Source organism: Erinaceus europaeus, chromosome 16, assembly GCF_950295315.1.
Source record: "Erinaceus europaeus chromosome 16, mEriEur2.1, whole genome shotgun sequence".
Classification (NCBI taxonomy): domain Eukaryota; kingdom Metazoa; phylum Chordata; class Mammalia; order Eulipotyphla; family Erinaceidae; genus Erinaceus; species Erinaceus europaeus.
The window spans coordinates 19348440-19355915 of NC_080177.1; the positions used below are offsets into that span (position 1 = coordinate 19348440).

Here is a 7476-nt window from a genome sequence, read left to right on the forward strand (position 1 = left end):
ATTGTAAGTCAGTGCATTTCAATCTCAGACCATCATAATTTGGTTGTGTGCCTTGCTCATAAATTCTAGTGGATGAGAGAGAAAGGAGAGAGGAAAGAGAGGAGAGAGAGAGAGAGAGAGAGAGAGAGAGAGAGAGAGACAGTAAAATCCAGAAGTCACAAGATGGAGGACAAAGTAATGTTATGATTCTATTCTAAGCTCTGCAGGAACACAGCAAGTAGAATTTAAAGTCTAATATAACTCACAATGTAGTTGAAAATACTCAGGGTCTTTAACTGTTTTGTATCTGGAAAGTTTTCTAGAAAAAGTTTGGTTTGGTTTACTTTTACTTAAGGACTAACCTGGCTCTGGGGCCCAGTTTTGTTTTGTTTTTTCTCATCTATCTCTACTGGATGCAGCTAAGTGGCCACCTAGTGAAGGAACTGTGAATTGCAGCTTCCCTAAAGTCCTGGAAATTAGGTTTTTGTTTTGTTTTATTTTGTTTTTTTAGTTTTATTAGTGACTTAATAATGATTTACAGAATTATGAGGGAACAGGAGTATAATTTCATACTGTTCCCACCATAAGAGTTCTGTGTCTCCATTTCCCCATTGGAAACTGCAGTTCTCCCAAGGTCACAGATATGGGTTGGTTCTTATTTCTATAACTCTATTTATATATATTTACCCTCCCCCACCCCCACGGTCCTGCCTTCTCTTCCTTTCTAAGCCACTCTACACCTATTATTGCTTCTGAATGTCCTTTTTCTTCTTTCCTCTCTGAGTCTTGATGGAATTGGAGTTCAGAGCCCTCTGGTTATCTTCCCCCTAACATTTCTCCCCCTCTAAGGGTATGGACCAAAAATATGTATGAGGTTTCTAGGAAAGTTTGTATTTTTATTGATTTATTTAAAAATACTTATTGTATTTACTTTGTGAGCTAGAGAGAGAGGAGAAAAGATACAGCACTCTGGCATATGTGATACCAAAAAGAAAACTCAGGACAGGGAGTCGGGCGGTAGTGCAGCAGGTTAAGCGCATGTGGCAGCAAGGTGGAAGGATCCCGGTTCGAGCCCCTGGCTCCCCACCTGCAGGGGAGTTGCTTCACAGGTGGTGAAGTAGGTCTGTAGGTGTCTATCTTTCTATCCCCCTCTCTGTCTTCCCCTCCTCTCCATTTCTCTCTGTCCTATCCAGCAACAACAACAACAATAACAACAATGAAAAACAAGGGCAACAAAAAGGAAAATAAATAAATAAATATTAAAAAGAAAAGAAAAGAAAAAAAACTCAGGACTTCATGCCTGAGGGTCCAATACTTCATCTTTGTGCCACCTCCCAAGCCCTTTTGTTTTAATTTAATTTAATTTAATTAATTTATTTGTTTTGGCCTCAGGGGTATTGCTGGGACTCAGTGCCAGCACTATGAATCCACTGCTTCTGCGGCCATTTTTTCTTGTTATTGGATAGAACTGAGAGAAATTGAGAGAGGAGGGGGAGATAGAGAGGGAAAAAGATAAACACCTGCAACCTGCCTCACTGCTTGTGAAGTGACCCCAGTGTAAGTGGGGAGCCGGGGGTTCCAATCCAGATCCTTGCGCTGGTTCTTGCGCTCCCCTCTGTGTGTGCTTAACCCATGGGTGACCCACCTCCTGGACCCTATTGTTTTTATTTAAATATGATTTTTTTTTAATTCTGTAAGAGTGAGGGTGGGGGTAGCTAGCGTAATGGTTATACAAAGAAACTGTCATGCCTGAGGCTCAGGTTCAACCCCCCACACCATCATAAACCAGAGCTGAGCAATGCTCTGGTTAAAATAAAAAAGCAAGAGTGAATGAGTGAGTGAATGACAGACAGATCAGCCTCTTGGCCATATGCCTTGTGGGTATAAAACTGGGGCCTCACATATACCAACCAAGTCCAATTGAGAAATTTTTCCAGTCTGAAGTGACAAGAGAGAAATTAAGTTGGCAAGTGCCTTCCTAAGAGAAACTGTCTAAGGACCCACTTTGTAAGTCTATCCTCTTGTCCAGAGTATCTCTCACAGTACCTCAAATTCTCACATTACCTAACAGGTTACCAAAGAAATAAGATGAAACTAAATAAACTAGAACACATATGTGTGCTTTCTTAAAAAAAAAATTACTGTTATTGCAACCTAGGAATTGGTGTTGTGGTTAAAGGCTTGGAACTAACAGCATAGGGGCCTAAGTTTGATCCCTGGCCCCTGGCATCACATGTGCTAGAATGATGTGCTACTCCTACCCCTCCTCATAAATAAATAGATGTTTAAATATATATACATATATATATATATACACACACACATTCATGTGCTGGTGAGATAGCATAATGGTTATGCAAAAGACTCTCATGTTGAAGCTCTGAGGTTCCAGGTTCAATCTCCAGCTGAGCAATGGCATGGTCTCTCTCTCTTTCTGATTAGAATAAATAAATATTTAAATACATAATGTGTGTGTGTGTGTGAGTGAGTGATTTGTTTTCCAAAGCACTGCCTAGCTCTGGCTTTTGGTGGTGCTGAGAGTTGAATCTGGGAACTTTGGTGCCTCAGTTACGAAAGTTATTTTGCAGGGGCTGGTCAGTGGCGCACCCTGAAGTGGGGAGCCAGGGGCTCAAACCGGGATCCTTACGCTGGTCTTTGCGCTTGGTGCCATATGCGCTTAACCCACTGCGCTACAGCCCGACCTCCCCCCCCCCCCCCCGCCTCTTTCTTACCCTTAGTCCAATCTTCTTACATGCCTTTTAAACTTTTATTCATTCATTCATTCATTCACTTACTCATTAATTCATTTATTTTTACCAGAACCCTGCTCTTCTCTGCGCTATGGTGGTACAGGGGATTGAGCCCTGAGACCTCTAGTGTCTCAGACATGAAATTCTTTTTGCTTACTCATTATGCTATCAATTCAGTGCCCCCTTAAGTTTCTAAAGGAAAGTACGTGATAGAGTAGGGCTTCTCAGGTTTACTCTGAGCTCCCTTGTTGACCTCTGACTATTTCTGCTCAGATTCATACCATGAAAACAAGTGAAATCTCTGTCATGAGAGATCCCAGGAAGCAAACACCTAGAAACAGTCCCTCTTTGTGGCATTAGACACTTTCGCTAGACTATCTCTTTGAACATGTTGTGTCTTTTTTTTTTTTGCCATGCAGCTTTTTTTTTTTTTAATCTTTGTTTATTTGATAGAGACAGCCAGAAATCGAGAAGGAAGGGGGTGATAGAAAAGGAGAGAGACAGAGAGACACCTGCAGCACGTCTTCACCGCTTGTGAAGCTTTCCCCTGTAGGTGGGGACCAGGAGCTTGAATCTGGGTCCTTGTGCACTGTAACATGTGCACTCCAACCAAGTGCGCCACCACCCGGCCCCAAACTTATTCTTTCTAGCTGTTTGAACGTTTTATCTTGGTCCATATGACTTTCATATTGGATGAAAAATAGGAGGATTAAAAATAAATCCACATACTGTTGAAGTAAAACATTAATTCCCCAATAAAGAAATAAATTAAAATCAATCAATCAATCAATCAATCCATAGGGAGGTCCACTGGTGGAGCATCAGGTTAAGCGCACATAATATGAAGTGCAAGAACCCGTGTAAGGATCCAGTTGCAACCGACTTCCCACGTGCATGGAGGCGGGTCGCTTCAGAAGCAGTGAAGCAAGTCTGCAGGTGTCTCTCTGTCTCTCTCCCGCTCTATCTTCGCCTCCCCTCTCAATTTCTCTCTGTCTTATAAAAAAAAAAATTGAAAAATGGCGGGCGGAGGGTAGATAGCATAATGGTTATGCAAAGAGACTCTCATGCCTGTGGTTCCAAAGCCCCAAGTTCAAACCCCCACACAACTATAAGTCAGAGCTGATATGGGGGGAATGGCTAAAGGAGCCATTCATAGTGCATGAGAGCCCAAGCGATAATCTGGGAAGCAACAAATAAATAAATAAAGTAAAATAAACAAAAATAAATCACAGGTTTAACCTGCTATAGCACTGGCCTTAGCCAGAGGGAAGAAATACCAGCAGCTTCCCTTTATAAGCAGCAACTAATTTTAGCAGTTCCCCTCTTCTGGTTTGGTTAGTTAGCTGAAACCAACATTAAGGCTCAAACCCACACAAAACCTCAAATTTTAGTCATCTGTCTCTCAAGGATGTTATTGTATTTATTTATTTGTTTATTTTTACCAAAGGAAGGCTTTTTCTGAAGCAGACACACATGGAGTAGTTCTTTAAAGCACTTGGGGAATATCTCCTCCTTGGGCTGCCTCATTGGTGGGTTTCTTCCTGTCCCTTGGGCAGCAGGCCTGTTTTTGACGTAGGCAGAATGCCAAGCAGTCGCTTGTCTTATTTTTGAAGCTTCAAGAAGCTTCTAGTATACGATGTTAGGGTCCGTGGGAAATGATGATACGTTCAAAATGAGAAGTTTGAGGAAAAAATAACCAAAGAATTACTTACACAGGGAAACAGTTTTGGGAAGGAAGCACCAAGGAATTGGGCAAAAGGAAAGGCAGTGGTAGTTAAAACAGTGATCCTCAAACTTCAGTGTAGAGGCTCGAATCTGGTTCTTGTGCATTGTAACATGTACATGGGAATCCCTTGCAGGACTTGTTAAAACATAAATTGCTGGCCTGGAGGGTATCATAATGATTATGCAAAAGACTTTCATGCTTGAGGCTCCAAGGTCCCAAATTCAGTCCCCCAGCGCCATCATAAGCCAGAGCTGAGGAGTGATATCTCTATCTCTCTTTCTTTTTCTCCCTCTTGATAAGTACAAGTTAATAAGACTTTGTACATTGTTTATTCAGGTTTACACATACAAAATGTGTGCAATTGTGGTCTGAGAGGTGATGCAGTGGCTAAGGCACTAGACTCTCATGCAAAGCACTAGACTCTCAAGCATGAGGTCCTGAGTTCAATCCCCGGCAGCACATGTACCAGAGTGATGTCTGGTTCTTTCTCTCTCTCGCCTATCTTTCTCATAAATAAATAAATAAATAAATAAATAAATAAATAAAATATTCATTTAAAAAACATGTGCAATTTAAATCTTTGAGCAAAATTATTGATGTAATTTAGACACAGTTTTTCAAAACTATGTTTTTTATATTTCTTTATTGGAGTTTACAGTTGACAGTAAAATACAATAGTTTATACATGTATAACATTTCCACGTAACAATACAAACCCCACTAGGTTTAACATAAAACTATGTTCCTTTATGCCCAGCAAAAGAGCTTATGTAGGAGGGTGCCTGCTTTACCAGGTATGTGATGCAGGTTCAAGCCCACTCTCCTCTGCTTTGGGGAAAGCTTTGATGCGGAGGTGTTGTTCTCACTTGGTATCTATCTGAGAAAATAACCTGAAATAATGATGCCCCAGTGATGACAGGAAAAAAAGAATTCACATTGCCATAACGTTTGCATTTATTGTACCTCAAGTTGAATATGTTACAAGATATAAAGGGGAAATTTTCTTTCTCTTTAAGATGGCAGATATATGAATATGAGCCTTTTGTTCTCTTTCATTTTCAGCTTTCAACAATCACCTACCATAGATATCATTGACTCTACAGTCACTATTAATCAGGCCTTACTAAAATGTCGCTACTCACGATGGTTAAAATAATAATGAATCTAGACATGTCTGAGGTTAGGTTTGTTCTGGCAGTATTGAAGTTCCCAACATTTCATTAGGGAATGTTGACTTAGAGTTTTTTTTTTCTAAACTGTCTTGTTTATTATATGAAAAAAATTTAATTAATTATAAATTGCTAGTGGTACTTTAATTTAGAGTGTGGGATCCCTGATACAATCCTGGATGCTGCCTATGCTGGGCTCCCTTTCATTAAATCAGTCAATCAATCAATCTACATAAAACTGATTTCCGTGCCACACCTGGAGATCTGGTTTCATTAGGTTTGGAGTAGGATAGGTGCACAGTTGGCCCTTGCTATATATGGGGACATGCCAAAAGCCTGGTGATGCTGAAGTTTCTCTTTGTAGGAGTGGGGAGATAGCATAATGGGTATGCAAAAAAGGTTTTAATACCTGAGGCACCAATGATTCAAGTTCAATCCCCAGCACTATCATAAATCAGAGCTGACCTATGGTAAGTTTAAAAAAAAAAAGTTAATTCTTGTAGTTGCCCTTCCAAAGTTCTATCTTCCACAACTTCAATTTCAGCTTCTGCCTGCCAACACTCAAGGCTGATGAAGTCCTTGAATGCTTAGCCCAAGAATATGCAGCATCCACCAGGGGTTCGAAGAGACCAATAGCACAGGGCTCTTATCCTCTCTGGCTGCAGAACCTTTGGAAACATGGGCATGTGATCAGACACATGGAAATAAAAGTGACACTCTTTTTAAAATTTATTTATTCCCTTTTTGTTGCCCTTTTTTTTTTTTTTTTTGTTATTATTGTTGTTGTTGTTCTTATTGATGTCATCGTTGTTGGATAGGACAGAGAGAAATGGAGAGAGGAAGGGAAGACAGAGAGGGGGAGAGAAAGATAGACACCTGCAGATCTGCTTCACCGCTTGTGAAGCAACTCCCCTGCAGGTGGGGAGCCAGGGGCTGGAACCTGGATCCTTAGGCCGGTCCTTCCGCTTTGCGCCACTTGCGCTTAACCCGCTGCGCTACTGCCCAGCTCCCAAAAGTGACACTCTTAAAGGTCACATGACTGCAGTGATGCTTCTCTTAGGATACCTTTGGATATATCATGAAAACAAACCAGTTCGTGGTCTGGGAGGTGGCGCAGCGGATAAAGTATTGGACTCTCAAGCATGAGGTTCTGAGTTCAATCCCCAGCAGCAGCACATGTACCAGAGTGATGTCCGGTTCTTTCTCTCTCTCCTGTCTTTCTCATAAATAAATAAATAAATAAATCTTAAAAAAATAATTCTGAGCCGCCACCTTTCAAACATTTTCTGGTTACCAATGTATAGTGTTTTGGGGAACTGTGTAGACCAAAGAACGAGTTGAACATAGTGTAGTGTGCAAGTCAGGCTTTGGAACCAGTGACAAGCTGCTGGTATTAAAATACTTGAGTAGAGAAGGCTGAAGTTCATTACATCCCTCAGTTCAAGCCAGCTAACTGTAAATTAGAGTTTTCTCCCATCTCTCAAGAGTCCAGTGTTTTTAACTGTTGATATGTTCAAATTTTTAAATCTTGAGAAATGGGTGTTTTAAAAGTGATCCACTGAGCAGGAGAGATAGCATAATGGTTATGCAAAAAAAAAAGATTCTCCATGCCTGAGGCTCAAGTTCCAGGTTCAATTCCCTCTCACACCACCATATGCCAGAGCTGAGCCATATTCTGATAAAGGAAGGAAGGAAGAAAGAATGAAAGAAAGAAAGAAAGAAAGAAAGAAAGAAAGAGAGAAAATCATCCATTAACATGTTTGTTTGTTTTTTTAAGTCACAACATGAGTTACTTTCACCAATAAGTCCATTCTTTTCATTCTATAGGCTTCAGCTTCCATGATGCTTGCTT

The 7476-nt window shown here is 40.7% G+C and overlaps 1 non-coding gene across 1 annotated transcript; it reads left to right on the plus strand.

Annotated features, from left to right (window-relative positions):
- The first annotated feature begins 6663 nt into the window (after positions 1-6663).
- Positions 6664-6725, plus strand: LOC132533620 (small nucleolar RNA SNORD58). Its single transcript, XR_009545481.1, has one exon. It is a non-coding gene; the product is annotated as a small nucleolar RNA SNORD58 (small nucleolar RNA).
- Positions 6726-7476: the final 751 nt, after the last annotated feature.